This window comes from Equus asinus, chromosome 20, assembly GCF_041296235.1.
Source record: "Equus asinus isolate D_3611 breed Donkey chromosome 20, EquAss-T2T_v2, whole genome shotgun sequence".
NCBI lineage: Eukaryota > Metazoa > Chordata > Mammalia > Perissodactyla > Equidae > Equus > Equus asinus.
This window is the reverse complement of record NC_091809.1, coordinates 44,925,923-44,953,706: the sequence shown is the minus strand read 5'-3', so window position 1 is coordinate 44,953,706 and position 27,784 is coordinate 44,925,923. Positions and strand designations below refer to the sequence as shown.

At 53.0% G+C, this 27,784-nt stretch overlaps 1 long non-coding RNA gene across 1 annotated transcript; it reads right to left on the bottom strand.

Moving 5' to 3' along the window:
* Positions 1 to 1,159: 1,159 nt before the first annotated feature.
* LOC139041085 (uncharacterized) lies at positions 1,160 to 27,784 on the bottom strand. The gene is made up of 3 exons (XR_011495665.1): positions 25,132 to 27,784; positions 19,135 to 19,361; positions 1,160 to 2,410 (listed from the first exon to the last, which is right to left on the bottom strand). It is a non-coding gene; the product is annotated as an uncharacterized lncRNA (long non-coding RNA).

The following is a 27,784-nucleotide window of genomic DNA, read 5'->3' as shown; positions in this document are numbered from 1 at the left end:
CCCCTGGTCTGGACTGACTGAGCTGTGTGGGGAGCCCCTTGCTCAGTTGTTCTCCCGGGGTTCAGCCTGGCCCTGAGAAGGTAACTCCCGCAGCCCCAGCCACCGGCAGGATGGCCCTTGAACCAGCCCCTAGTGGTCAAAAATCCACTGCATGCCCCCCTCCCCCTGCCCTCTGATCCATGTTCTATAACCTCTCTGGACATGTTGCAGCAAACTGAGGGGACAAGGGGCCTCCAAGAGCTGACCTAAGTCCCACATGCCACAGCCAGGGAAGACCTTGCCCCTGGAAGGCTCTGGGGCCTCAGAACTAGGAGCAGGAGTATGGCTCTCCTGCCTCCTTGGCCCCCAGATCTGCGCTGCAGGTGGGGGCTGAGATGGTTTCCCAGCTCAGCGGCTGGCTGGGAGTTAACTCATTCTCATATCCAAGAGCAGACAGCGGTGGCTCAGCAAGGAGGGGGAGGGGGGCTGACCCACCCTGACCCTGTGTTGCCAAACTTGCATTTATTTTGGTTCTTCTGTACAACATGGAAACAAATGTGCTTCGTCTCACTGCTGTGTCTCTGCTCTTCATGGGGTGGTGACAAGATGGGGGGACAGGGGTGGCCTGCCCCTTCTTTATGGAGAGACTCCGTCTCTTCTGCCTCATTGCCTGTTCCCCAAGGAGAGCTCAGGGGCTGGGGTGCAGGGCTGAGGGGTGGGCAGGGGACAGAAGCCATGCAGGTGAGGCAGAGACAGAGTGGAAAGTAGCCTGGCCTGAGGAGTCAGGAAACTCCAGTTTCCCACTAGCTTGGCTGTGATCTTGAAGAACCGGGGCTACCACTCAATGAGCAGCTACCAGTGATGTACAGCCTTTCATTCCAACACGCTTACTATCAAAACTACCTACTATAAAGTGGTAACTATGTAACAGGAGAGCAGTGCTAGTTATGACTACAATGGCAATCATGTTACAATGTATAAATGCATCAGATTAACACGTTGTACACCTTCAATTATACAATATTACTATATGACAAATATAGTTCAATAAAAAAATATCTACTTTCATTCTTGGCACTGGGGGTACAGCAGTAACAACAAAGGAAAGATTCTTGTTCTCACGGGCTGTACCTTCTATGGACCCTGTGATATAGGTCTGCTCTCTCATTTTACAGATAAGGAAACTGAGGCTGAGAAAGGATAACGGCTGTGCCCCAGATGGCTCACCATGCTTCGCTTCCTCAGGAGCTCTTACAGCCTCCATGGCTCAGTTCGCTCCTCTGTAAGGATGAGGGGTCAGAGTAGAGGATCGCCAAGCCCTTCCACCGCTGGTGGTCTATGCCGAGGGCATGGAGTTTGGAGGGAGGACTTCCCTGGGGTGTAGACACATCCCCAGGGGTTGGTGGAAAATGGAGGAAATGGCTTGGCGCTGATTTGAATTGGGCTGGGGAGGGGCCATAGGAGAGGACAGCAGCATTCTGAGTCTGGGACACTGCTTAGTGACCTGCCCTTTCAGGGGCCAGGCCCTGCTGCCCGCAAGAGGTTCTCTCATCCTTGAATTAACAACAAAATGCTCCAGGAGAAGGAGTTCTGTCTTTATCCTGCAGACTATATTTAACCCTGTAGACTGTCACCATTCAGCTGTGAGGGCCAGGCCCCAACTCTCTCGTATGGTACTGGACGCAGAGGGAGGAGCAGCCTTCAGGATGTGGTCTGCCTGGGGCGTCTCTGCCTCCCACTCGTAGCCCCCACCCCCAGCCTGCAGCCCAATTTCCAGGCTGTCTTCTCTGTGAACTGACCTGGTTTGGGGGAGCTGGTGTGGAGGAGACACCTTGCTTGGAACCCCCAAGGGAACGGGGGTGGAAAATTCCCCACGAGAGTGAGAATGTGCAGGGACGCCTGTGTCCACCAGGGCCCCACAGCTGAGCAGCTGAGGAGGGACACTGAGGGCTCGGGGAGGGTTACAGTGAGGCTTGGAGGCCCTGGAGACCCAGGAGGAGACAGAGCTTCCCTAATGGAGGAGAAGGCGGGGAGGCTGGGTGGGGTGCGCAGCGGTGGAGGAGGTGCTGGAAGCTAAGGCTCATTGCTGACCTGTTCTGCAAGATCAGAGCAGAGGAGACGGTGTGAAGCCACAGGAGCAAGGTTAGACCAGAGAAAGGACTTCCTAACCAGAATGCTTGTTGCCGAACCAGGTGGAGCTTTCTCTGGAAGGCCTTTTCAGATTGGCTAACCTCTCGACAGCTGTGATGATGAACGAACAGCTCAGCCGGGGGGGCTGAGGGCTAGAATCAATGACCCCCAGGATCCTTTCCAACCCCAGCGCCTGGGATCTCACCTCTAAATGCTGTTGCCTGCTTGTTTATCAGGAAGGACCAGCGTTGGGCAGATATTCCTGTAGTGAGGGGGTCTGATGACTCTTCCTGACGCCCTCCTGTGGAGAGAGGCCCAGAGGGTCATTCTACAACCCACCCCCCACCTCCACTGCCCTCCCACACAGCCCAACCTTGTCTCAGCCCCTCTGCTATCAGGTCTTCCACTGGACGTTCTTCTTCAGGTCTGCCCTGCAGTGTGCACTGCCTGGTGGGGAGTCCCCTGGTAATGGCCCGCCCCTCCCACCTGCGGGGACATTGGGAAATGTATTGCTTGTGGCAGCATGTCAGTAGGCTTGGTGTGGCACAGCCAGGCAGGGCTGACAGCGGAAATTGGAAGCTGGCTGCTGTTTGACAGGTATATTATTCCCGCTGCCCTCGATTTATTTACCAAAGAGCATGTGGAGCCCCAGAAAGCTCCCAGAAAGAGGGAGGGAGTCAAAGCCGAGGGCGTTTGAAGCGATGAGGGGGCCTCTGTGCTCCAACATTGGCACTATGTGTGTGTGGGGGGGGCAGGGGGTTGGCCGGCATGGGAGGTGGGCCCCCAGGAGGGCTTGCCCAAGGCCCTGGGTCTTGGTGAAGTCTGTGGAAACTTCCTTCAAGGCCCAAGCATCCTGGGACCAGGGCCAGCGGTTTGGGGTCAAAGTCACGAGTGGGCCTCTGCCTCAGGGGTGGTTTGAAGGGAGGGACCCTGCCGTGCCTACCGCATAGGGGGAAAGGGGGCCGTGCTGGGGAGGGGGACCCCTCAGGAAGTAGGGTGGGCAGAGCAAGGCTGACAAGCATGATTGTCCAGGTGCCCATCAGCACATAGGTGCTCAGCCAAAGGGATGAGGGAGGTGTGACCTTGAGCCCCTGCCTGGTTGCCAAGGCAGGCACCCTGGCACAGGGCCGCATTTGCCTGGAGGGGCACCTTTTCCTGGTTCATACCCAGGTGCTGTGCAGGCTAGTGACAAGCCTGTGAGGATGAACAGAACATTCGGAATCAGACAGACCCATCTCCTCTGCATACAACCCATGTGACCCTGGAAAGGCCCCCCACCTCCCCCGAGCTTTCATCTCCTCATAGTAAACGGTAATAATAATAATGCCACTTCTTGGGGCTATTGTGAGGAATAAATAAGATAATCTATGTAAGAGTGTTTTGTAAGCAGTAAAACTTATACACAGCTTTTAAAAAGATTTCTGAATGAATAGAGAGAAAAGGCAGTGTGAGCATTCCTGCCTGCGTCCCAAATGTTGGGTGGCGTGAGCCATAGCAGGCAGCGGGGCCGGGAGTGTCTGCTGCGTGCCTGGGGTGGGGTGGACGGCGACATGTGGGTGTGACTGTGTTGGCTCAGATGTGGATTTGCTCTGAGTGAGACAGGAAACTCATTAGGCTCTCGGCTTCTGCTGGAGAGTCTGGGAGTGTGTGCCCGGAGTCTGAGTGTGACTGCACGCTGGTGTGCATGGGTGTGCCGGGTAGGGTGTGAGGATGTGTGTGTGACTTCATGAGGCGCTCCCTGAGATTGTGACTGAGTACCATAGGAATGCATGGAGTGTGTGTGTAGGGGTACGAGTGCACGAGTGTGTGTATGTACACAGCAGTGTGTGTGCATGGGTATGAGTGTGTGTATGTGCACAGGAGCGTGTAACAGGAGAGCGTGTGTGTGGAGTGTGTGTATGTGCACAGGAGTGTGTGTAACAGGAGAGCGTGTGTGTGGAGTGTGTGTATGTGCACAGGAGCGTGTAACAGGAGAGCGTGTGTGTGGAGTGTGTGTATGTGCACAGGAGTGTGTAACAGGAGAGCGTGTGTGTGGAGTGTGTGTATGTGCACAGGAGTGTGTGTAACAGGAGAGCGTGTGTGTGGAGTGTGTGTATGTGCACAGGAGCGTGTGTAACAGGAGAGCGTGTGTGTGGAGTGTGTGTATGTGCACAGGAGTGTGTGTAACAGGAGAGCGTGTGTGTGGAGTGTGTGTATGTGCACAGGAGCGTGTGTAACAGGAGAGTGTGTGTGTGGAGTGTGTGTATGTGCACAGGAGTGTGTGTACAGGGGCGTGTATGTATGGAGGTGTGTGTGCATGGGTGTGTGAATGTACAGGAGTGCACAAGAATTGAGCACACGGGAGTGTGTGTGCATGGGGTGTGTGCAGGAGTGTGTACGCACAGCTGTGTACGTGGGAGCGTGAATGTGCAGGAGTGTCGCATAGGAATGTGAGTGTACAGGAATGTGTGTGCACAGAGGTTTGCGTGCATGAGAGTTAAGGGGTTATGGCGGTGTGTGCAGGAGCACACTAGGGTAGACATGTGTTAGTGTGCATGATGGGCACACACGCACACACACACAAACCCCTCAGCACAACATGAAAGCAGACTTGCAGTGTCTGCGGTACAACTCCTGCCTCTGAACCTGATGCAAAATTCATGGAGCGTCAGGTTTTAGAAACACAGAGATGGTGGGGATCGAGGATTGCGTCCCATCCTGAATGATGAGTCACAGGGGAGAGCGGGACTGACTGTGAAATCCCTTCCTCCCTGGCTTAGCTCTAGGGTGTAGGGGGTGCACCATCTATTTCTTCTTAGCTCCTGGTCTGGGGACATCCTTGGCTTGTCATAATGACGGTCCTACCCTTATCCCCCAGCATGCTGGCTGTCAATCTAGCGGCAGAGCTGATAGGCTGGCCCACAGGTTGGGGGGTGGACACGGAGAGAGGCCTAGTGGGTCCCAATTCGTGCAGGCATCCTGTGCCCCATCAGATCAGGCATCTCTGGAATGGTGGGCAGCCCATGATCTGGGGACCACAGGTGATCACTGGAAGGCAGCATCTCTGAGGTGGGCAGTCTCCAGTGACCCCTGACAAACTTGCTTGTAGGGCCCAGCTCCTTCCTCTCCAAGGTCATCAGGCCAGATTGAGACTCTGCAGAAGGTTCATTCACAGCTGCAATTTGCCCCTCTCACAGCCGTCACGGTGAGGGGCTCCTGGGTTTGGGAGGGCAGCAAGGACTTCAGGCTCCTTGCTCTGGGCCCTGAGTGAAGGGGGTTGGAAGCGCCACACAGCACCCCATCCTTGCTGTGATGCTGGCACCCAGTTTCTGGCCGTGGATCTAGCTGGCATGTGGGGTGGAATGGAAGGGCCCCAGGATGAGCCTGGTGCATTGACCCCTTTGGAGGAAGGCGCTGCAGAGGCCGGCAGGGGCACAAACATACCAGCTGGCAAGGAGACAGGAAGCCAGAGGCGTAGAGGCCCTGTCATGTCCATTTACACTTCATGTGCTGGACCTCAGCCCTCTGGGAAAGGCGGAGTCGGGGGAGCAATGCCAGAGAGGCTGGGGGGCTTCTGCCTGCCAGTCCAGGCCAAGAGAAGCTCATCGCTCCCAGCCCCATGGCCCTGCTCCTCCTGGGTCCCAGATCCGACCATCCCACATCCTCTCCCTCTAGCTGCTGCCTTGTCCCAGGTGCCATCCCCAGGCTCTGTTGGGAGACCTGGCCTCTGGCCACCTAGGGCTCCTGCTTTGGATGAGACCTGGGAAGCATGTGTTTGCATCTCTGAACCAGCCTGCTTCCTCCTCCTCCTCCACGGCCTTTCTCTCTGCTTCTCATCCTCCCTCCACCTCTGTCGAGCTCTCTTCCTCCCTCTCCTCCTCTTTCCCTCCTCTCTCCTTTCTTCCTCCTTTTCTGATCTCTTCTTTCTGAGCCTGACGTGCTTTTGCATTAAACCCAGTCCTCTATCCTCTCTCTGCGTTGTCCTCACCCCAGAAAGGTGGTAGATGAAGAAAGAGGAGGCTGGGGCTGGACAGAGGCCAGAGGACCAAGAACCTCAAATGCTCCCTCTGGGCTGCCCCATATGGGCATCACCACCCCAGAGAGGAGAGGCCTCCTCTGCCCCGTGCCATCACGCACAAGTACATGCACACGCACTCGCACACACTCGCTCACACACGGCTCCATGCCTTTATGAGGATGGGGAGGAAAACTTTGGGTGGGAAAGACAGGAAGTCAAAGAGACATTGGCGCTTCACGAATATCAGGGAAAACGTCTTAAAGAGGAGCAAGCAAATGGGGGGCAGTGGGCACGGGAGACGCGCATGCTGGCATTAGCTGTCCTGGGCCCCAGCCCTCCCGCCAGAGCCCCTGCCAGTCTGGCTCTCTGCTTCAGGCCTGCAGGCTGCTGCCACAGGAGGACTTATTCGGCAGAGGGTCCCCAGTGGGTCAGCCCTCAAGTTCCTGCACTTACAGCCGCCAGCCTGAGATAGAGGGGTTGGGACCCCCATGGGAGAGCGAGCCCCAGACAGCTGGCCTGAGCACTGCCTGCCCCAAACCCCCAGACTCCTCGGCTGAGGGCTTGAGTCCCTTCCCAGTTGGCCTCTGTCTCTCTGGTCCCCCCTCCCATGCCCCTCGTGCTCCTGCCTTTTCACCATACCTCCCTGCATAGGATACAGTATGGAAAACCCCCAACAATACACAAACTACTAACAAAAAATGCCCCAAACCAAAAAGCACTTGAAAGGCGGACAGCTAGGGTGGCTACCCTGGGCGGGCTGCTGGAGGCTGTGTGCGTGCGGGGCTAATGCACGGCTTTTCTCCCCTATCGCTGTGTCTGGTCGCCCCGCCGTCTTCTTTTCTTTGGGTACCCAGCTCTCTGGTTTTTCTTTTCCCCATCTCTTCTCAGCTGTGTGGGCCTGACCTCCTAGCTCTAACAGAGGGCGCCTGACCTGGGCCTGGCCAATGAGAGCTCGACTCACCCTTGCCATCGGAACGGGTCCAGCGATGGTGAAGTCAGCTTTAGGACATTTCTTGGCAATTCTGGGAAGGGGCTCTCTTTCTCTTGGCATGGCTAAGCTGATGGAAGTGTACCTGAAGCTGCTTTGTCACCACTTGGGGAAACTCTTCCCGAGAATAAGGCCAACACCGGAGAGCAGAGCAAAGTGACAGAGAAAATAAACACTCAAGAAACAGTTCAAGAAAATAGATATTAAAAAACCTAGATCAAGTGCCTGGATATAGCCATACCTGAGACACTGAACCATATCTGTTCCTTATGTGAGCCAATTACTTTTTTCTTTCTTGCTGAAGCCAGTTTGACTTAGATTTCTGTCTCTTGCAAAGTAAGGAGCTGACCAATATAGAGAGGTGACAACCTCTCTGAACCTGCTTCCTCATCTGTAAAATTATTTCTCTTCTGAAGATGGGAAGGATTGGCACTGATGGCTGACACCCAGCAGGCTCGTGATAAGGATCAGTGATGATCTTGGTACAAAGCTTTCTGCCGTTGCTATCTCACGGGATCCTTTCAAGAACTCTGTGAGCTTCTTAGGACTGTAAAGATTATGCTCCACTTTCCGAGGAAGACTCTCAGAATCCGGGATTCTCCACCCTCTGACCCGCTCTCTGCCCCAGGCAGGCCGAGCCTGTGCCTCTGGATTTCCCTGGGTTCTGTCAAAGGGGCACTCCAGCAGGGCATCCGAGGGACCAGGGAGAAGTCCAGGTCTGCATTCCAGTCTCCCTCCCGCCGGGTGGCCTTGGGCTGGCCCTGTCCCTTGACTGAAGGACTGTGCTCCTCATGTGGGCCTTAGTGGTGTTGATACTCTGCTTCCACCTACACTCTGCCAACACATTTATAAAATGGCCCTTTATTAAGACTTCTTGATTTATCCTAGTTTGCGTGGCCATTGATGTTCCACAGAGTCTGACACTAGTTCATCCAAGGTCATCAGCAATGTGAACTCAGGCGTGCGCATTCTCGTCCTGTGTTTTCTGTACTCTCCGGTGCTCCCCACCGCCCGGGGCCTCTCGCAGTCTCCCTTCCTCCAAGGCCCAGGTGAGCTACACTTTCTCCCTGAAGCCTTCCCAAATCCCCACCCTTGCACCTCGCCCACCCGCCCCTTAGAACTATCTTCTCCTTCTGTTTCCCTCTGCACGTTGCTTGCTCCTCTGTCTGTTGGATGTTGGTGCCTGCTGGGTACCTTTCTGGTCTTCCCTGGGGCCACAGGGACCGTGCATTATTCTGCTTGTCTCTCCAATGCCCTTACCCTTGCCTCCAGCCGCTCAGCCCCTGCCCAGGGCCTGGTGCACAGTAGATGCTCAAGAGCTGTTGGTTGAATCCAGTGATAGAACCGGGAATGGCTCTTGGAGCCTCTGCGCCAGCTGTGGCCTCTGCCTAGAATGCCCTTTCCTCCTGCAGCTGCCCAGAGAACCCCTCCTCATCCTTTGAGACTCAGCTAGTGTATCACCTCCTCTGAGAAGTCTTTCCTCACCCAGTGGTCTGGCTCCCATGGTGCCTCCAGTGGTCCTCCAGCAGCTCTGACCTGGCTCTCTTCGCACAGCCAAGAGTCCTCAGGGCAGGACTAACTCACATTAGTACTTTTCCCCTGTAGCCAAACACTGCGTCTGGCGCACACTGGGCACTCAGTAGGTGGTCACAAAGTGGATAGCAGTGGCTATTTCAATTACTTAAAAATATCTCCCTGTCGGGGTATGTGTCAACTCCCACTGTATGCAGTGTGGGGCTGGCCCCTGTTCAAATGCTGCCGTCCGGGAGGGGATCTGTTAGGATAATGTTGCCTGCGAGGGCAGGCAGCATTTTCATTCAAAGCAGGAAGACACTGCTGTTCTTGGTCATCCAGAGAAGAGGAGGTCCTTGGTCAGGTCACTGGAACAGAGACATTGCCTTTGATAGGTATGGGGGACAACTTGCCTGGATCTGCAGAAGCCCAGGTGGCTGGGAAGTGTTCTTGGACAGCAGTGGTTAAAGGTGGCTCCTGCCTAGTGGAGAGCAGGGAGAGCCAGCAGTCACAGAGCATGTCCTGTGTGCTCCCACCTGGCTCGAGGGTCAGCTCTCCCTGCACTGTGAGGTGCAGGTATTTATGTTCCCACTGTTCAGAGGATGAGCTGGGCTTGAGAGAGGTGAAGCAGCTTTCTGAGACCACGCAGTTAGAAGGAGCCGGGGTTCAAGTTCCAGCCTGGTTCTAAAGCTTGTGACTGCAGCCAAAGTGGAGGCAGAGAGGACCAGAGGGAGGGACTCTGTGGGGCCCCCACCTTGACAGTGAGCCATTGTGCCTTTTAAGTCTTATTAGCTGGCTGCCTGCAACTTGGTATATGAGTTTTTCTTGGGCTATTCCTGCACCAACAAACCCCTGTGTGACTGAGCTGTCGGGACCTAAGTGGGGGTCATCTGGCCAGGCTGGGGCCAGAGGTACAGGGAAGCAGGCCTGGCTTGAAGCCATGGGTCAGCTAGAGACCCCAGGGGAAGGTGAAACTTGAGCACAGGGCTAGGACCTCTGCTTCCGCCAGTGCCAGCCCGGCATGGTGCTAGCTGGGCACTAGGCATCCACATGGCATCCACTGCCACTCCGGCACCCAGCACAGTGCTGGGCTGGAAGGGAGGAAGACTCAGAACACTTGGGCTTGGTGTAGAGTTGGCAGAACTCCACTCTAGATGCTCTAATCACAGAACTACACCTTGGATATCTTCCGAAGGGGCAACCCAAGCTAAGTTTCCCTTACCAGGTCCTTGGGTGCCACTGCCCCTCCCAGGCCCCTGCACTGGTGGCACTGGAGAAATGCAAACGCGTGTCCCCAAGCCAGTTGAATGAAGGCAAATAGTCTGTCCTTTGCTCCCAGACCCATGTCAAACTGCACAATTATAAACCAAGTGGAAATAAATTTCTGAATTATTGCTACTTTAACTCTTCTCTTCCACGTTGAGCTCCAAGCTGGTTCTGGAGCAGAGAAGAGGAACAAGAGAGCCTGGGGCTAGCCTGGAAGCAGAGGCTAGGACTAAGCCTTGAGATTCCACCACCCTCCCCAGGGCCCTGCAAAGACCCCTGGTAACACAGGAGCAGCTCTTTCTCTCTCTCCCAAGGGAGAGGCTCTGGCTCCCACCGGGTAATGCAGTATTGACGACTTGCTCTCTCCCTTCTCGGTAACCAGCTCGGTGCACAACAGATCAATTTGCAATCATAGCTGCTTTCCAGTCCTAGCCCCACCATCAGTGCTAACTCAGGGGCTGGTGTCGGGCTGGCTGCCACCCACTTTCCTGCCTGCCTTCCGTGATGATCAGAGTTGAAAGTGGAAGGAGGCAGAGGTGGGAGCAGTTGGGGTGCCTGGGACATGCTGGTCAAACAACCTAAGGCCTTTTGGGCCACACTCCCTGTGCAGGGACCCGCCCAAGGGCTAGAGTGCTCCAGGGGTGGAGGAAACCTTGGATCTGTCCTATAGGAGCTCGAGGGTGGGGGATACCAGGACACAGACAAAAGGCTCTGATGAAGAGCACCTGAGAGGTATGGTTGAAGACCAGGGTCCCTGTGTGGCAGGGACCCCAGAGGCCACTGGGCCTGGCAGATCTCTACAGCACACAGATGCTCTTTACACACCCAGCTCCTTCCACGTCACTCTCACTCCTCTCTCCAACCCCAGAGAGCACGTTGTACGACAAGTGAGAGCGATGTGATGTAGGTACAGAAAACTGCAGCAACCTCCCAGGTCACCCAGAGGGCGGTGGAGCTGGGTCTGAACCAGGCAGTCTGGCTCCAGCGTCCACAATGGACTACCAATGACAGACATCTAGTAAACATCTGTTGAATGAAAAACTGGGTGCTTTTAAAATACAGATGCCTGGGTCCCATGACAGATCGACTGGAGAAGAATCTCCCGAGTGGGGGTTGGGCATCTGAATTGTTTACAAAGCTTCTGGGTGGTTCTGATGAGGTGCACAGGCAAGGAAAGGGAGAGCAAAAGTGACTCCCCAAGGCCAGGAACTGAGTGGTGGGACTGGACCTTGGCTTCCTGATGCCAGTGCTGGGTGGCTGCCGGGGTCAGGGAGCCTGGAGGAAGTGCGCTGGAGCACGGATGTCGGGCAGGGATGGGGGACGCCTGGCGGAAGGAAAGGGTGGGGAGTTCCGAGCAGGAGAAAGGGCCTGAGAGAAGGCTCAAAGTGGAACTGGCACATTCCATTCTTTTCTGGGGAGGAACTACCTGGTAGAGAGAGAGATGCCCCAACACCACCCTTGGTTTGTGGCCTAGAGAGGAGCAGAGAGGCTGAAGGAAGCTGCCACCCTATGGTGAGTCCAAGAAGACTTCCTGGAAGAGGACGAAGATGGGTTTATGGGACTCGCAGGATGGAAGACAAGACGCGGAGCAGCAGGCAGAGGGGAGGGGGCAGTCCAGCGCAGGGAGAGGTCATGTGGGGGTGGACCTGACAGAAGAGCATCAGGAGTCATCAGCAGACCTAGGCTGCAGTCCCAGTCCTGCCATCTGCAGCCACTTACCCACATCATGCCTCAGTTTCCCCATTTGTAAAATGGGGATAATAATACCAGTTCTCTTTCAGGTGAGTGTGAAGAGAAAATGTCAGCAAAACTGCCTTTAAACTGGGAACTGCCGGGCAGACACAAGGAGCCCGGCTCCGGAGTTTCACAGACAAGAGTTTGAATCCCCGCTCGGCTGCCTTCTAGCTGTGCAACCCGGAGACAAGTTACTTAAGTGTCGTCATCTGTAAAATGAGGATAATGAACCTCTTCATCACAAGATAAACACGTGTTGTCAGGGAGAGAATGTGTCCCTGGCACATAGTGGATCAATTAATGTCACTATTCCTTCGCTGGGGGAGCAGGGTGGCCGGTGGAAAAGTGACATTCAGATCTGGCCTCTCTGCTCAGCAGCCTGACCTTGCTTGACCTCTCTGAGCCTCAGTTTCCGCATGCAGGAAAGCAGAATGCTAATGCGAACCTCCTTGAATTGCCTTGAGAATGAAAAACTCTGAGCAGAGGACTAGCTTATTGGAGGCGTTCAATGACTGAGAAGGACTGCTCCCAGCCAGAATGGTCAAATAAAGGCCGCCATGAGTCTCTCCAGCCAAGAGGAGAGCGTTCTGAGGAAGAGGAGACAAGAGAGGAGCGGGGCACTCAGGATTGGAAGGAGCAACAACCCTGGTCCCAATCACACCACATTCTTGACCTCTAGGGGCTGCCCCTTCCCCCAACCCCGCTGGCCCCAGGGAGAGCAGCTCTGGGCAGCTCTGGGCAGCTCTGCTCTGGACCCAGCTCCGAGCCAGCCTCCGGCCTGCCCCACCTGGCATTGATGGATGCTCAGGCGGTGACTGTGAGGGCTGCAGCCAGGATCAATACTCTAATCAACACCACATGGAACCCGGCGTCGTTTTTTTCCCCACCTCAAACTGGGGTGGAGGGGCTGGGGAGTTGCCGAGGGGAGAGAGAGATTAACTCCAACGCTGAGAACTCCACTCGATGAATAATTGAATCAGTGGGAGAGGAGGAGAAATGGGCAGGGAGACAACACAGCCAGGGACGAGGAGGAGCCTCTCCTGCTGCAGGTGGGGGCCTGCAGGCAGGGCCTCTGGGGCTGCCCTGGAAGAGGAAGGGATTTGGAACAAGGGTGCAGGCTCAGGTGTGGGGGGTGACATTGTTATCTCTGCTTTGTAGTCCTGCCAACACTGAATCTCTGCTGTGTGCCCCATCCCTTTGATATGACAGCTTGTCATCCTGTCCCCTCCTCCTTCCAAGTCCCGCCCCAGACCCTGGATCTGGGACCCCCCCCAGACAGACTCCCAAACCACCTTTGCTTCCACACAGCCCTGGAGTTCCAGGTTAGGCGGACACGGCTCAGGCCACGGCACGGGGAGGTCTGTCTGAGTTCCCTTCTGGGTGGGACCCCAGTTCTTCCTCCACTCCAAGGACAGGAGCCCTTTGTCTGGGAGCCCAGCACTCTGTTCCAGACCTTGCCCTCAGTGAGGCGTCTGCATCCTGCTGGCTCACCTGCAGCAGTGGCTTTTGTCCACCTGCTGGCCTGCTGGCCCATGTGGCCAGTGCAGTGCTGAGCGCCTGAAGATGGGTCAAGGCCTTTGCAGCCCCTTGAGCCCCTGGTTCCCTGCTCCACTGCCTCTTTGGATCCAGCCGCTATTGCCACCTGGGGCCTGTGCACCCCACCGCTCTCCAGAAAGGAAGTCTGGGCATCTCCCCTCTGCCCCCCAGGGCTGAGAGCCTTGCAGGCCCAGGACCTGAGCCCCACGGGAGTCACACCAGGAAGAGACCTGGTCCTGGCTATGGCTCTGCCAGGGTTTCACTGTGTGACCTTGGTGAGTCATTTCACCTCAGAGAGCCCTACTTCCCTCGGCTTTACACGGGGACAGTCATCTCTGCCCTCCTGGCCCCGCAGGGTTTCTGAGGGGAGAAGATGCGATGAGGCTTCCTCAAGGCCCGGAAGCCTCAGCCAGGAGGTGGCGGAACTGGGCTCAAGCCCTGGCTGCTGAACGCGGACCTCCTGTGTCAACCCACCAAACCCCGCGGTCTCTCGGCGAGGAAATGACATGCGAATGACAGGATGGGATGCCTGTGGGGAGACCGTGAGAAGTCTGGGAATCAGGGGTACCCTTGGGACTGGACATCTTTTGTGGTCTTTCACCAGTTTTGGGGCACCAATCCCAGGTGTCCATGGAGGTCTGGGCTTGGGGAGAGGGAAGTGTGACCACAAAGCCTGACTGTGGCCTCCCTGGCCACACGGCTCCAACCTGACTCCTCACTCAGCAGTAGCCCTGTCCCTGGCCATCTCCCTTCATTTCTCTCCCCAAACCACCTAGAACGTCACAGCGAGGAGAGACCTTACAGGCAAGATCACCTGAACCGACTCTAAGGCCCCTGCTCTTTACATGAGGACCAGCAGCTTACAAACTGGGTGCCAAGGCCCACGGAAATGCCCCTGGAGGTCCCGAGATGCCCTCATCGAGGGTGATGGAGGGTTGAGTGGTCAGGGCTTTCCCCTTCTCCCCATCTCTGTTTTAGTTAGAGCCACTCCCTCCTCTTTGATCTGTATTTCAATGCATGAAAAACAAGTCCTGTTGCAAAAAACAGTGTGAGAATTGCTGCCCTGTGCTCCACTGCATCCCACTGTCACCCGGCGCTGTCTCCTGAGCAGTGACCACGAGCCCCTCGGCCCCTCCCCGGGAAGGTCATCATCCATCCCTGGTTCTGAGCTCTTCTTCCGGTCCACATTCCTCTCTTGAAATCAGCCAGCCCTCTAACTCCCCAGCTCTAACGACTGATCTCCGCTAAAGAGATAATGGGAGTGCTTGCCCAGGAATCAACGTGTATTTCAACAGGAACCTTCTGGAGATGGCACCTTAATCTGCTTTAAAGTTCTTGGGGGAAGCCAGCTGGGGAGATGCTTCTGGAGAAGGAGGCCCTTCGGGGCTTCTTGCCCTCACACTGGGAACCCAGATACCTGCCCTGCTGCCTGCAGCGGCCAGAGTGCAGCGCCCTCCCCTGGAGTGGATCGGAGTCTTGGTGCTGTGAGCAGGGACAGCAAGAGGGAGGGCCGAGGCGGTGGGTAGGGTCGCAGAGGATGGGGGAGGTGGGCACAGGCTCTGGAGCCTTCTAAACCTGGCTCTGCCCTGACCTGGGGCAAGCGCTGTGCCTCAGTTCCCTGCTCAGAGACGGGGCTGGCGATCAGAGCACCAGCTCCGAGGGTGGGCCTGAGGATGCTGTGAGATAACTGGAGGAGCGCCCTAGACCAGCGCCCGGCACAGGGCACACGCTCAGCTTGTACTCGCTGTTATGGGTAGGGGGGAGCAGAGGCAGACAGGACGACCCCACAGATGATTCACACCTCCGGAGTCCTCCAACACCCCACAAGCCATCCTGTGTAATTTCCCCAATCCTCCTGCGAGGTATGGACTTTCAGCATCCCGGTTTTACAGATGGAGACACAGAGACTCAGAGCAGGTCTGTAAACCTTCCTCAGGGCCCTGAGTTGTTAAGGGGCTGACTCTCAACCCCACCCGCCTCCCCGAGCCACACCTAAGCTGCTGCAGGGCTGCCTGAGTCTGGCCTGTTCCAACGTCGGATTCACACCCGCCTCCCTGCAGGGAGCACCTGCTGCCTCCGAGCCTGCCCCCTCTTCCCAGGCAGCTGGCACCCTCCCTGTGCCCTCTCCATCTCTCCTCTATGTCCTCTCCTCCCAGGCCTTGGTCTGCTGAGTCACTGCACCCCTCCATCTGTTCTGTTCATCCTCACTTTGGCCTGAGGGCCTGACCTAGTTTAGGGGTGGCTGGTTAGGGAAGGCTGTGAGCGTGTGCGTGCATGTGTGTGTGCACACATATGCACATGTGTGCATTTCTGAGGGTGTGAAACAAAGGGGAGCCTGTCGTGGGGTACCAGCCTGGGGGGCGGAGCTGGGGGACTTCCAGGGGCTCTGCAGATTATCAGCTGTGTCTTCTCAAACTAGCCCAGTATCTGGCAGGAATAGTGGCTCAATAAATGCCCACTGAAGGGGTGTGAGTGACCCAGGGCAGACTCCGGAGAGCCGGAGAGCAGGCCAGGGTGGGGCTCCTCTCCTCCCAGGGCAAGGTGTCCTTGTTGGCCTGCTCTCTGGCAAGAGCTGCTGTCTGTGGACTGCATATCTGGGGAGGGACTTCAAGCCCCTGGCCAATGGCTAGTTGTAGACCCCATCCTGGACATAGAAGGCCCATCTTGCTGTCCCCACCACTCGCTATGGGAGCCATAGTGGATACAACTCAGGCCTTGGGCTCATACGGGCCTGGGGTCCTGCACTGACCTGCACTCGTCAGTGCTGGGGGATCTGGGGTGAGTTGCCTAACCTCTCTGAGCCTCACTGTCCTCCTTCGGGAAGGAGGCTCATCGTCTCTGCCATGAAGGGCTCTCAGAGCAAGGAGGATGCCATGAGACTCTCTGGGCCTTCACACGTGGGGACTGCTCTCTCATCTGAAAAATTGGGCTATTTGCCTCTACGTCGTAGGGCCGATGTGCCGATTCCACATAACGGCTCATGTAAGGCTCCTTGCACGGCACACGGTAGGAGCTCCACAAAGCAGCTACTTCTAGGAATTCAACAGCCAGCTCTTGTCCCAGGTGGGCTGCCTGCCCGCGGTGCTGCTTCACGTGGCTGACTGCTCTGCAGCCCACTGGCCCAGCCCAGGAGCTCTCTGGGTGCTTCATCTTCCAGGGTCCCTCGGTCCCAGGCAAATCAGCCATGGAAGAACTTCCCTCAGGAGTGATGTCAGCCTGTCTCCAGGACAGAGTGTCCCCAGGACTATGTCTGGGGGTCCTGGTGGGACTGTGTACCTGGGCTGGGAGAGGGACCGTGTGACATTTGACTCTGGAGGGTTTAAAGACATACCTGGTCTCCACCTGCCCTCTGCTGTGGGGATGAGGGGACAGGGTTCTGGGGCCAGGAGGCCTGTTGGGAAGCACAGACCCCCACTGGCTGCTGGTCTGGAAGGGAAAGGACACTCAGGGAGCAGCAGCTTGGCTTGGAGTCAGGGGCTGGAGCCCAGGGTGGGGTGGGGCTTGTGAGTCAGGAGACCCTAGCTCCGTCACTGACCCACACAGGTGTCCACGGGCAAGGCACGAGGTCAGGCCCAGCATGGATTTGCCCCCTGGTGAACTGGCGCGACCCCCAGCACTCCTCCCAGCATCCTTGAACGGCTGATAAGACATCAGAGACAGCAGATTCCTCTCCTGCTTGTCCTCTGGGCTGTCTTCCCATCTCTTGCCCTGACACCCTCTCACCCTCCTTCACCCTGTCCCAACAAGGGGAAAGAGCAAGAGGACCGGGCCGTCCCAGGCCACCGGACTGCGGCAAGTGGCCGAGTGCTGAGACCCCTGCAGCGCTCCCTGCGGCCCTGCACCGGCCTCACTGGTGAGCACATTTCTGTTCCATTAGGCCGGCCCGGGAAATGTGTGCGAAGCTTCCTGATGGGAGTTGAAGCCGCCGCCACATAAAACATGCAGAAAATGAAATACCCAGTTTCCTCCCAGACCTGGTAATGGCCGTTATGTTCCGAATTACCAGCCATCAGAGCACAGGGCTGGAATGGAGCAAGATCCTGGTTCCCATCACCACCCGTGGAGACACAACCCGGCTTGTGGCAAATAAAACAGGGAAGTTGAAATACAGTTGCTGTTTAGTTCAAGCTGGATAGTAATAGCTTCAGGGACAGGCCCAGAAAGAAAGAGGGGAGGTGAAGGAGAAGGAAAAGAGGGAACTGTGAACACCATTAGCATCCAATTTCCTCAGAGAATCGGGAAGTTTTGAGGCTGTGGTCTGGGGACCTGGCGGGGGAAGATGGAGGGGGATGAGGAGCTGCTGTGAGATGCTGATGCTGCAGCTTCCCAGGAAGCAGCTCCGACCAGTGGGGCCCAGATGCTCCGCTGCTCCCAATGGGAAGGCCTGGGCCCCATGGGGTCACCCAACCTCTGGCCTGGCACCTCCCCGGGCCTGCATGCATGTCTCCAGCTTAAGCCAATGCTGCCCCTTCTCTGTGCAGTTGTGCGCCTTGCTCTCGGGCCAGCCCAGAAATACTCCTGGCTGTGGTCTCTCTCATCCTCCGGTGGGAGAGGAGGCCACGGCCACACTTGTGCGGATGCTGTTGTGACTTGCCCATCCCCAGCTACATGAGTGTGGGCTGCTGACTGCCCACAGCTGTCCCTTCTGCAGGGAACCGCCCTCTGCCCAGGAGATCACCTCCAGCCATGCCTCAGGGCAGCCAACCCTCGATAGGCCTGCACAAGGTACAGAGGGCTGAGCCCCTTGCCAGGAGTGGGGGGTAACTTTCTTGTCTGATTTAGGCTCCAGAGTGATCTGTGCATCAGGCCAAGGGTGGACTTGCCCCAGACCCCACCTTTCCTCATGCCCTTCCCTCCACTGCTTCCCTCACTCCTTTATGGGTTTTGCCTGAAGAGTGCTCACTCAAGAAGTCATGAGCGCTGAATCTCTGCCTCAGGCTCTGCTTCTAAGGAACCCAGACCCAAGACCAACTGGGTGGGCTGGCCAGTCATATAACTCTCTGAGCCTCAGCGCCCTCATCCATGAAATGGGGACTAACATCTGTCCACGGGATTGCTCAGACAACCGAAGGCAGTTTGAAGGTGGTGGACTCCTTGTCCTCTGTTAGCTACTTGGATTAGTGTCCTCTTGGGGCTGTCACAAACTGCCATAAATTTAGTGACTTAAAACAACACACATTTGTTATCTTGCAGCTCTGGAGGTCGGAAGGCCCACACGGGTCTCACGGGCTAACATCGCGGTGTCGGCCGGGCGGCCTTCCTTAGTGGAGGCTCCAGGAGGGCATCTGTTTCTTGCCTTTCCCAGCTTCTGCAGGCCACTGCCTTCCTCGGTGGCTCTGCGGCCCGTTCTCTCCATCTTCCAGCCAGCAGTGGCCAGTGAAGTCTTTCTCACACTGCCTCCCTCTGATTCTGACTCTCCGGCCTCCCTCCTTTACTTACAAGAACCCTTGCGATTAGATTGGGTCCACAGGGATAATCCAGGATAATCTCCCATCTCAAGATCCTTAACTTAATCACGTCTGAAAAGTCCCTTTGGCCAGGTAAGGGAGCATATTCATGGGTTCTGCGGATTAGGACGTGGACACCTGGGGGGCATTATTCTGTCTACGGCAGGCCCCAGTGGACCTAGCTTAATATATATTTACTTCCTCTGCTTGGACATGTTGTCTCACCCCTTTGAGACTGTTCCTACCTCCTTAATGGAAAGATCCTTGTGAGGATTAAAGGGTATAATGGGTGTGAGGGGATTGCAAACGAGGTGTGTGGAAGGAGCAGCTAGATTTGCAGGCTTCTGATCTCTCCACATGGTGCCCTCTCCCCAACTCTGCACCCAGCCCTGAGCTCCTCTCCTCTCCCTCCTGTGTGCAGAGTTTTCTGGAAATGCCCCAGCAGGAGATGAACCTTGACCTGCCCTTGGAGACGGGCCAAAGAGATGAGAGCTTCTGAGGCTGTCCTGGACAGGGCTGAGGGGCCAAGCCCACTTCGTACCCACCTTTGCCCAGAGCGTGTCTGCCTGGTGCGAATCTTCAGGAAGGATGGGCATCAAGGTGGAGAGGGAGGAATGGCTGCACAGTAGTCAGGTTCTGTGGGACGACGAGGCACTTGGGATGGAGTTGTAGGACCAGAAATTTGGCCTGTGGCAGCCAGGCTTCTGGTGTTTTCTTGGCTTGTTACCCTTAAGTTCAGCAGAGTTGGAAGAGGCAGCCTGTGCCAGTTGTGCTGAAGAAAAGAAAGGAAAGGGGTTTGGGTTTGGAACACTTGGGCCAGGAAGAGGGATGGCAAGGGAAGGGGTGAGGGGAGTGCGACAGCTGAAATGAAAGTGCTGGCCTGAAAGGGGAGCCAGGACCAGGTGGGGGACCACCGTATCCCAGAAGTCGTGCCCAGCGTGGGTTGAGCATCCCCTATGTGTCTCATCCCTCCATCTCAATGATCCGGTTAGGGGTCCCTACACCCCAGTGGCCTGAGAGCTCCTGGAGGTTGGGGCGCCGTCCTGTTCTTCCTGTGTCTCAGCGTCCAGCACGGTGCCTAGCACACAGGTGCTCTGTCACCACCATGGAGCAAAGGAGCCAGTGACTGCCCGTGCCCGGTCATACCTGCCCATTGGTGAGTCTGTCGTGGTGAATAAGCTGCGTCAAGAGTAGCGCCAGGTCTCAGTAACAGCCTGGGGACAGAGCCCAGCCTTCTCCACCGCCGGTTATATGCTAAAAATGAAAGCCTCTTGAAACTTTCCACCTGGCTTGAAAACCATGGTGTGAGTTCCTGTCCCTGGCCAGGCAGACAGGAGATTTGAGATCCAGACTCTGCTCTGTCAGCACTCTCCAACGGACCTCCAACACGTCACCTCCCTTTCTGGACTTTCCTTTCTTTCCTTTTTTTTTCACCTTTATTGAGGTATAGTTGACAAAATTGTAAGATATTTGAAGTGTGCGTTGTGGTGAATGATACACATATACCTTGTGAAAGGACTCCCCCGTCTAGTTAATTATCATATCCATCACCTCACGTGTTTATCTTCTTTTCTGTGTGTCAAAACTTTTGAGTTCTAATCTTTCAGCAAATTTCGATTATACTACACAGTGTTATGGACTATAGTCACCATGTTTTACGTTAGATCCTCAGACCTTACTCATCTTACAGCTGAAAGCTTGTGCCCTTTTACCAGCCCCTCCCTATCCCAACCCCAACCCCGCCCCTGCCCAGCCCCCGGCAACTACTTTTCTACTCACTGTTTCTATGAGTTTGATGTTTTTTTCTTTTTAGATCCCACATGTAAATGATATCATGCCGTATTTGTCTTTCTCTGTCTGGCTTATTTCACTCAGCATAACGCCCTCAAGGTCCATGCATGTTGTTGTAATGGCAGGATTTCCTTCCTCCTCATGGCTGAATGATATTCCATTGGATGTATATATCACATCTTCTTTATCCAGTTGTCTGATGACAGCTACTTAGGTTGTACTCATATCTTGGCTATTGTGAACAAGGCTGCAATGAATGTGGGAGTGTATATATCTCGTCGATATTCTGTTTTCATTTTTTCTGTCTATATACCCAGAAGTGGGATTGCTGGATCCTATGGTAGCTCTCTTTTCAATCTTTTGAGGAACCACCGTACTGTTTTCCTTAGTAGCTGCATCAACTTACATTCCCACCAATAGTGCAAAAGGGTTCCCTTTTCTCCACATCCTCGACAATACATCTCTTGTCTTTTTGGTAATAGCCACTTTTAACAGGTGTGAGGTGATATCTCGTTGTAGTTTTGATTTGCATTTCCTTGATGATAAGTGATGCTGAGATCCTTATCATGTACCTGTTGGCCATCTGTGTGTCTTCATTGGGAAAACTGTCTACACAGATCCTCTGTCCACTTTTTATTTATTTATTTATGTATTTTACTTATTTTTTTCAGGAAGATTAGCCCTGAGCTAACATCTCTGCCCATCTTCCTCTGTTTTATATGCGGGACGCCTGCCACAGCAGGTCTGTGCCCAGGATCCAAACTGGGGAACCCTGGGCTGTCGAAGAAGAATGTTCGAACTTAACCACTGCACCACGGGGCTGGCCCCCTTCTGTCCATTTTTTAATTGAATTGTTTGTGGATTTTTTGCTATTGAGTTGTATGAGTTCTTTCTATATTTTAGATATTAACCCTTATCAGGTATATGGTTTGCAAATATTTTCTGCCATTCCATAGGCTACCTTTTCATTTATTGCTGGTTTGCTTTGCTCTGCAGAAGCTTTTCAGTTTCATGTAGTCCACTTGTTGATTTTTGCTTTTGTTGCCTTTGCTTTTGGCGTCAAATCAAAAAAAATCATTACCCAGATGTCAAGGAGCTTACCCTCTATGTTTTCTTCCAGGAGTTTTATGGTTCTGGTCTTAAATTTAAGTCTTTAATCCATTTTGAGTTGACTTTTGTGTATGGAGTAAGACAGTGCTCCAGTTTCGTTCTTTCGCAAATGTCTGTCTCATTTGTGAAAGTTTTCCCAATGCCATTTATTGAAGAGATTGTATATTGATTTTATATCCTGCGAATTTACTGAAATCCTTTATTTCTTCTCTTTCTTCTCCACTTCCTTCCCCTCCTCCTCCTTCTTCTCCTATAGCTTTTTGGTTTTTTTTTTTTCAGCTGAGGAAGATTCACTCTGAGCTAATGTCTGTTGCCAATCTTTCTCTATTTTTTGTATATGGGCCACCACCACAGCATGGTCACTGATGAGTGGCGTAGGTCCACGCCCGGGAACTGAACCCAGGCCGCCAAAGTGGAGTGTGCCAAACTTAACCACTAGGCCACTGGGGCTGGCCCTCTTGTTCTCCTATAGTTTTATTGAGGTATAATTGACATACAGTAAGCTGTACATATTTAATAAGTTCAGTTGGGTAAATTTTGAGATATGTGTCCAATTGTGAACCATCGCCACAATTGAGATACTAAACATTGAAGGGGTCTGGAACACGCATCCCTTAAATATGCTGCTTTGGCACATTGATTATTTTGAGCTGAAGGCATTTAAGAAGGGCTCTCTGACCTTCCTTTTCTTCCTGACAGCAGGTCACAACATTTCCCATGAGGAAGGTGCCCTCCACGTACCAGGAGGAGAAGAACACACTTATCACGGGAGACCGGGAGGCGAAGCCAAAATGGATCTGTATGACGTTACTAAAATCACCCTGCTCTTCCACCAGTTTTCCCGTCTATTTCCTAGTCACCGTCCCACAATTTACTGCCCCGAGCCTAAGCCCCTTTGTCTTGTCCCTACAATGCCTACAATCCCTACAATGCCTCATTCCTTGTTTAAGAAAGTATATAAGCTTTGGGACCTATTGGCTTCTTTGCGTCTTCATTTTCCTTTTGAAGGCTCCCGTGAACAAGTAAAAATATTGAACTAAATGTGTATGCTTTTCTCCTGTTGATCTATCTTATGTCAGTCTAATTCGTGGGCCCAGCCACAGAAGCTAGGCGGGTAGCAGGAACTTTTCCCTCCTCCACATCTCCATCACTCCCCACAGTTTCCTCATACCCCTTGGGAATGCCTCCTGCCTGCTCCTCCCCTCTCCGAAGGTTTTAACTGCCCGTGGTTCTAAAGTGAGTTGATGGCTTTTTTTCTCATGGCAAGAACGAGGGTTTACAAACTGAGAGGTTCCCTCCTCACACTTGGCGAGGAGGTGTGCACAGCTAGGTAGCATCTCCTCGGGGGTGGTGGTGGGGGGGTTGGGGAAAGAGGACTGGAGAAGACACTTAATTGACAAAGCTGGGAGTTTGATGGGGCGATAATGTTATGGGTGCTAATGACGGTTAAAATTACGTTGTGCATAAGCAAGACCCCTCTCCCCTTCACCCAGGTGCACAGAGCTGGAGAAAAAAGAATGGAAGGAAAAAGAAGGGAGACGGGCTGAGCCTCAGCAGAAACATGCAAGAGGGATTTGAGAAGGGGAGGAAGGGTATACCCAGGAGAGAGGTGGTAACAGAGTGGGATGGAGGCAAGGGCAGGCCCCGGCAGACAGGAAGGAGAGTCTTCTGGCAAGGGCTCAGGGCCTCAGCTTTGGTTCCTTCTATTCAGTCCCTTCAGAAACCACTGATTAAGCACTGAGTGTGTGCCAGGCACTGTGCTAAGCACTGGGAAATATGGTCTCATATAGGAGACAATACCTACATAGATGCTGTCAATAAATGCTGTAGTTGTTGCGGTAGAGAACTCACAGAAGAGCGGCGGCACAGCCAGGGATGAGCAGCCATGGCCCGGAGGCTCTGCAGAGACTCCCTTGTGAGTCCTGCGCCTGTCCGAATGTCAGAACAGAAAGGGGCTCAGAGGGAGCCACAGCCTGAGAGTCATCTGTCTATCATCTCATCTATCTATCTACCTACCTACCATCTATCCATCATCATTATTATCTATCATCTATCTATTCTATCATCTATCAATTATCTATTATCTATCTATCTATCTATCTATCTATCTATCTTTCTTGGCCATCTATACTGTAAATACCTTCTTCCATTTTGTGGCTTGCTGTTTCACTCTCTATTTTTAAAGTTTTTAGAAAATATTTTAAAATTTACAAAAAGTTACAAGAATAAAAATAGTACAAAGTGTTCCATTATGTCCCTTACCCAGATTCAGCTTTTGGTAGCACTTTACCTCATTTCTTTATCAATTGTGTTCTCCTTCTACACTCCCCTCTGTCTAGACACACACACACACACACACACACAATGCTTTTCTGAACCATTTGAGAGTAAGCTGCATACACGATGACCCTTCACTCCCCAGTAGTTCAGTGTGTAAGTCTATGTTTCTTAGGAATTTTCCTTACATGACCACACTACACTCATCAGCTTCACTCAATTTAACATTGACACAATACTGCTATCCACTCTGCTATCTGTATTCCAATTTTTTCAGTTGATCTAATAATGCCCTTTATAGCATCTTCCCCCTTCTGAGACAGAATCCCGTCTAGGATGAGGCATTGTTCTTAGTTGTCATTCTCTTCCGTCTCCTTTAATCAGGAACATTTTCATAGCCTTTCTTTGTCTTTTATGACATTGACATTTTGAAGAATACGTTCCCTCCCCCGCTTCCCTTTTAAATAGAACCTCCCTCACTTTGTTTGTCTGATATTTTCTTATGATTAGAGGAAATATTGCGTTGCCGGCTGGAATGGTATACGAACGACGTTGTGTCCTTCTCTGATCTCACATCTGGAGCCACACAATTTCCCTCTGCTCCTCATTAATGACGTTAATTTTGATCACCTGGTCAGGGTGGTGTCTGGTTTCTCCACTGTATAGTTGTGGTAGCTTTCTTTGAAGCTAATAACCTACCTGTGGGGATATACTTTAAGACCATGCAAATATTCTGCTTCTCATCAAAATTTCCCCTAGATTTGGCATTCACTGATGACTCTTGCCTGAACCGATCCTTACTATAGTGGTTACAAAAGGCTGCTTTTCCACCACTGGCCTCCTTCCACCTTTGCCAGACAGCTGTCGGTATCATACTGTGGGCACGAACCCTCCCTTTGAAGATGTCTTCATTTAATGTGGTCTAACTTATTGGCTTTTTCCTTTACAGTGAATACCTTTTGTGTCCAGTTTAAAAAAAATTTTGCCTACCCCCATCTCTTGAAGATAGTCTCCTACGTTGTCTTCTAAAAGCTTTATTATGAGACCTTTGACATTTAGATCTGTGATCCACCCACAGTTGGGCTTTTTGTGTCTGATGTGAGCTGAGTCAAGATGAACTTTTTTCCATATGGAAACCCAATTGACTCAGATGATTTTATTAATAATCTTTATTTACACAAGAAAGGTATGAAGACTTTCCCCCCTGGAAAAATGCCAAGACATTGCAGATAATGCTGAAGTCCCCTTTGACCCTCCCTCCCATCATAATCATTCCCCTCCCCCAAGAGAGGATCCTGGAATAACCATTCTTATCAGTCTATTACATCCTTCTGGACTTTCATTTACTAAGCAAATGCACGTACCATTTTCTGTTTTCTTTTTCCTCCCATAGCGTCAACTTGTGTGAGTTATTCTGCAGCTTGCTTTTTTCACTCTGCAACATGTTTTGGAAGTCTTCTCTGTCGGTGCACATAGATCTCCATGGTTCTTCTAAACTGCTGCACTGGATTACACATTCTATACGTCCTATGTCATTCACTGTCAAGGTACAGCTTGTTTCGTCATTCCTGGATTTTTAAGCTGGTTCTAATTTTTTGGTTTGCTTCCCCGATGGTTTTTATGCACACCGTATGGACCACTCACTGCGTAGCACCGTTATGAAAGTCGAGGCAAAGGGAGCTGCTGTCCAGAAACCCTGAGAAGTAGACGAGGGTGAGACTTTGAGGCTGGAAGGCCCTGGGCTGTTCCTGGATCCAGGACAAGCAGAATTGCTCCGAGTCTGAGAGACGTGCTCCGGCTCACAGAGCTGGCGATGGCGAAGCGGCTGAGCCCAGGCCACGGCGGACCTCCAGGCTGCCCGAGCTTCCGAGCCGCCCTCTGCTCTTCCGGCTCCACCTCCCTCCAGAGCTGGACTCCGAAGGGGTTCACGGGATATGGGTGGGGTCTGCTCCCTGCCTCCTCCCTCCCCGCCGGGAGAGGAGAGGGCACCTGCCCCCACTGCCACGCCCTGTGGTCTCCCCTGGAGGAGCCAGACCTCCATCTAGCGTTCTAGGACCTCCCCTCGTCTCAACCTCCGTTTATTTCAGACTCTTCCACCTTCCAAGAGCTCCCTGAGGGACAGCCAAGAACGCATTTTGAAGCGAGAGAAGCTGCAGCTCTTAAATCACATGTTGGGCAAAATAATCAAAGAATCCTCCCAAAATTTGTCAACGGCGGCACTGGGCCTAGCTGCTCCATAATGACTCGCACTTGGTGACAGATCTCGAGAAAAATGCGTTTGGAAGCAATCAGGAAATGCTGAATAGGATCCTATTTTACAAGCATTTTATCTACTCTTAAGGACACGGGCGATGAGGAAAACAGATAAGCCTCTCTATTAATATTGATTAGACCATTATATATCTGAGAAAGAGATTTTAGTCAGAGATGATTGCACCAGCGCGGCCTTCCTGCTTGAACCCCATCCTTTAATCTGCGGCTCGGGCTGGGGGTGGGGACGGAGGTGCGCGCAGGCGGGGCTGAGGACGCTGAGCGGGATGGCGGAGCACCACGAGGGCGTTTACTTGCTTTCTTGCTGATCCCACCGAGGCCCAGGGAGAGGAAGACACAAGAAGCTGGCAGCAGCAGGAAGGAGGGAGGTCAGGCTGCAGGCATACCCGCTCACTTCTCGAAGAGTTCAGAAGCGGAGGCCAGAACACCTGCTTTTCTGGAATAGCATTAAGAATGAGAAAAATAATCAAAGGTTCCGAAGGGGCCTTTCTATTATTGATCACAAAAGACTGATAAACATGAAAAAATGTTCCACCTCACTAGTAATCAAAATAATGCAAATTTAAACAATGAAATATTACTTTTGCCATCAGATTAGCAAAAAATTCTTTAGAAAAGTACAATATCCAGTGCTGGTGAGGATGTGGGGAAGGCGCTCTTTCCTGCCTTCCTGGTGGAAGTGTGGGTGAGGACAAGCTTTCTGGAAGTCAATTTGATGATATTTATGGGGACCTACTTTCTGTGAAGCACTGGGTTAGGAACTGGGTGTATAGTATTGAGTGAATTTAAGTCCTTGTCCTCACAGAGCATACCACTTACTGGAGGAGACTGAAAATTAACAAGTGAAAGTACAATTAAATATTTACAAAATGTGAAGGATCTTAAAGGAAACAAAAAGAGAGCTGGGGAGGGGACAAGGGAGGTCAGTGAAGGCCTTTCCAAGGAAGTATCTGTGAGCTGAGTCACGAGTGATAAGAAGGAGCAAGCCACAGGAAGAGGAGAAAATGGTCCTGGTAGAGGGACCAGCACGTGTAAAGGCCCTGTGGTGGGAGAGAAGTGATAAACTGTGAAGAGGCCAGGGAGGACATCGTGGGTGAGGGGAGCAAGAGAGGGTGTGCAGTAGAGCAGGGGGTGGGTGAGACATGCTGTGTGAGAGGGGCTGTGCCCAGTTCTCGGGGAGCCCTGCTGGGCTTTCAGCAGGGGTGACACTACCTGCTGTTACTGTTTTATGAAGAGGCTCTGGCTGCTGTCACAATGGATTTGGGGCGGGTAACAGGAAGCAGAAAGGGCAGTTAGGAGCCTATGGAAGCAGTGCAGGTGGAAGATGACGGTGCCGGGATGAGGGCCTTGGCAGGGGACGTGTATCACAACCTTGCAAACGTTTAAACCCCTTGGACCAGCGATGCCATTATAGCAGCTTATCCCAAGGAGATAATCAGATGCACACAGAGATTTACATACAGATATATTCATTACGGTTTTAGTCATAAAGACAAAAAACTGGAAACAACGTATAGATGTTCACTATGAAGGGCTGGTTAAATGGCGGGACATCTAGACAGAGCTGCCATCTAGTTATGAAAATGATTGTTTTAGGAGAATATTTAACCACACGGGCAAATGCTTACATTGTAGCGTAAGTGAAAAAATCAGGATACAAAACTGAATGTATATTAGAATGCTGGTTTTAGAAAAAGTAGTGTCTCTCTGTCTTTGTATCTAAAATAAACTAAAAGGTTAACGGTA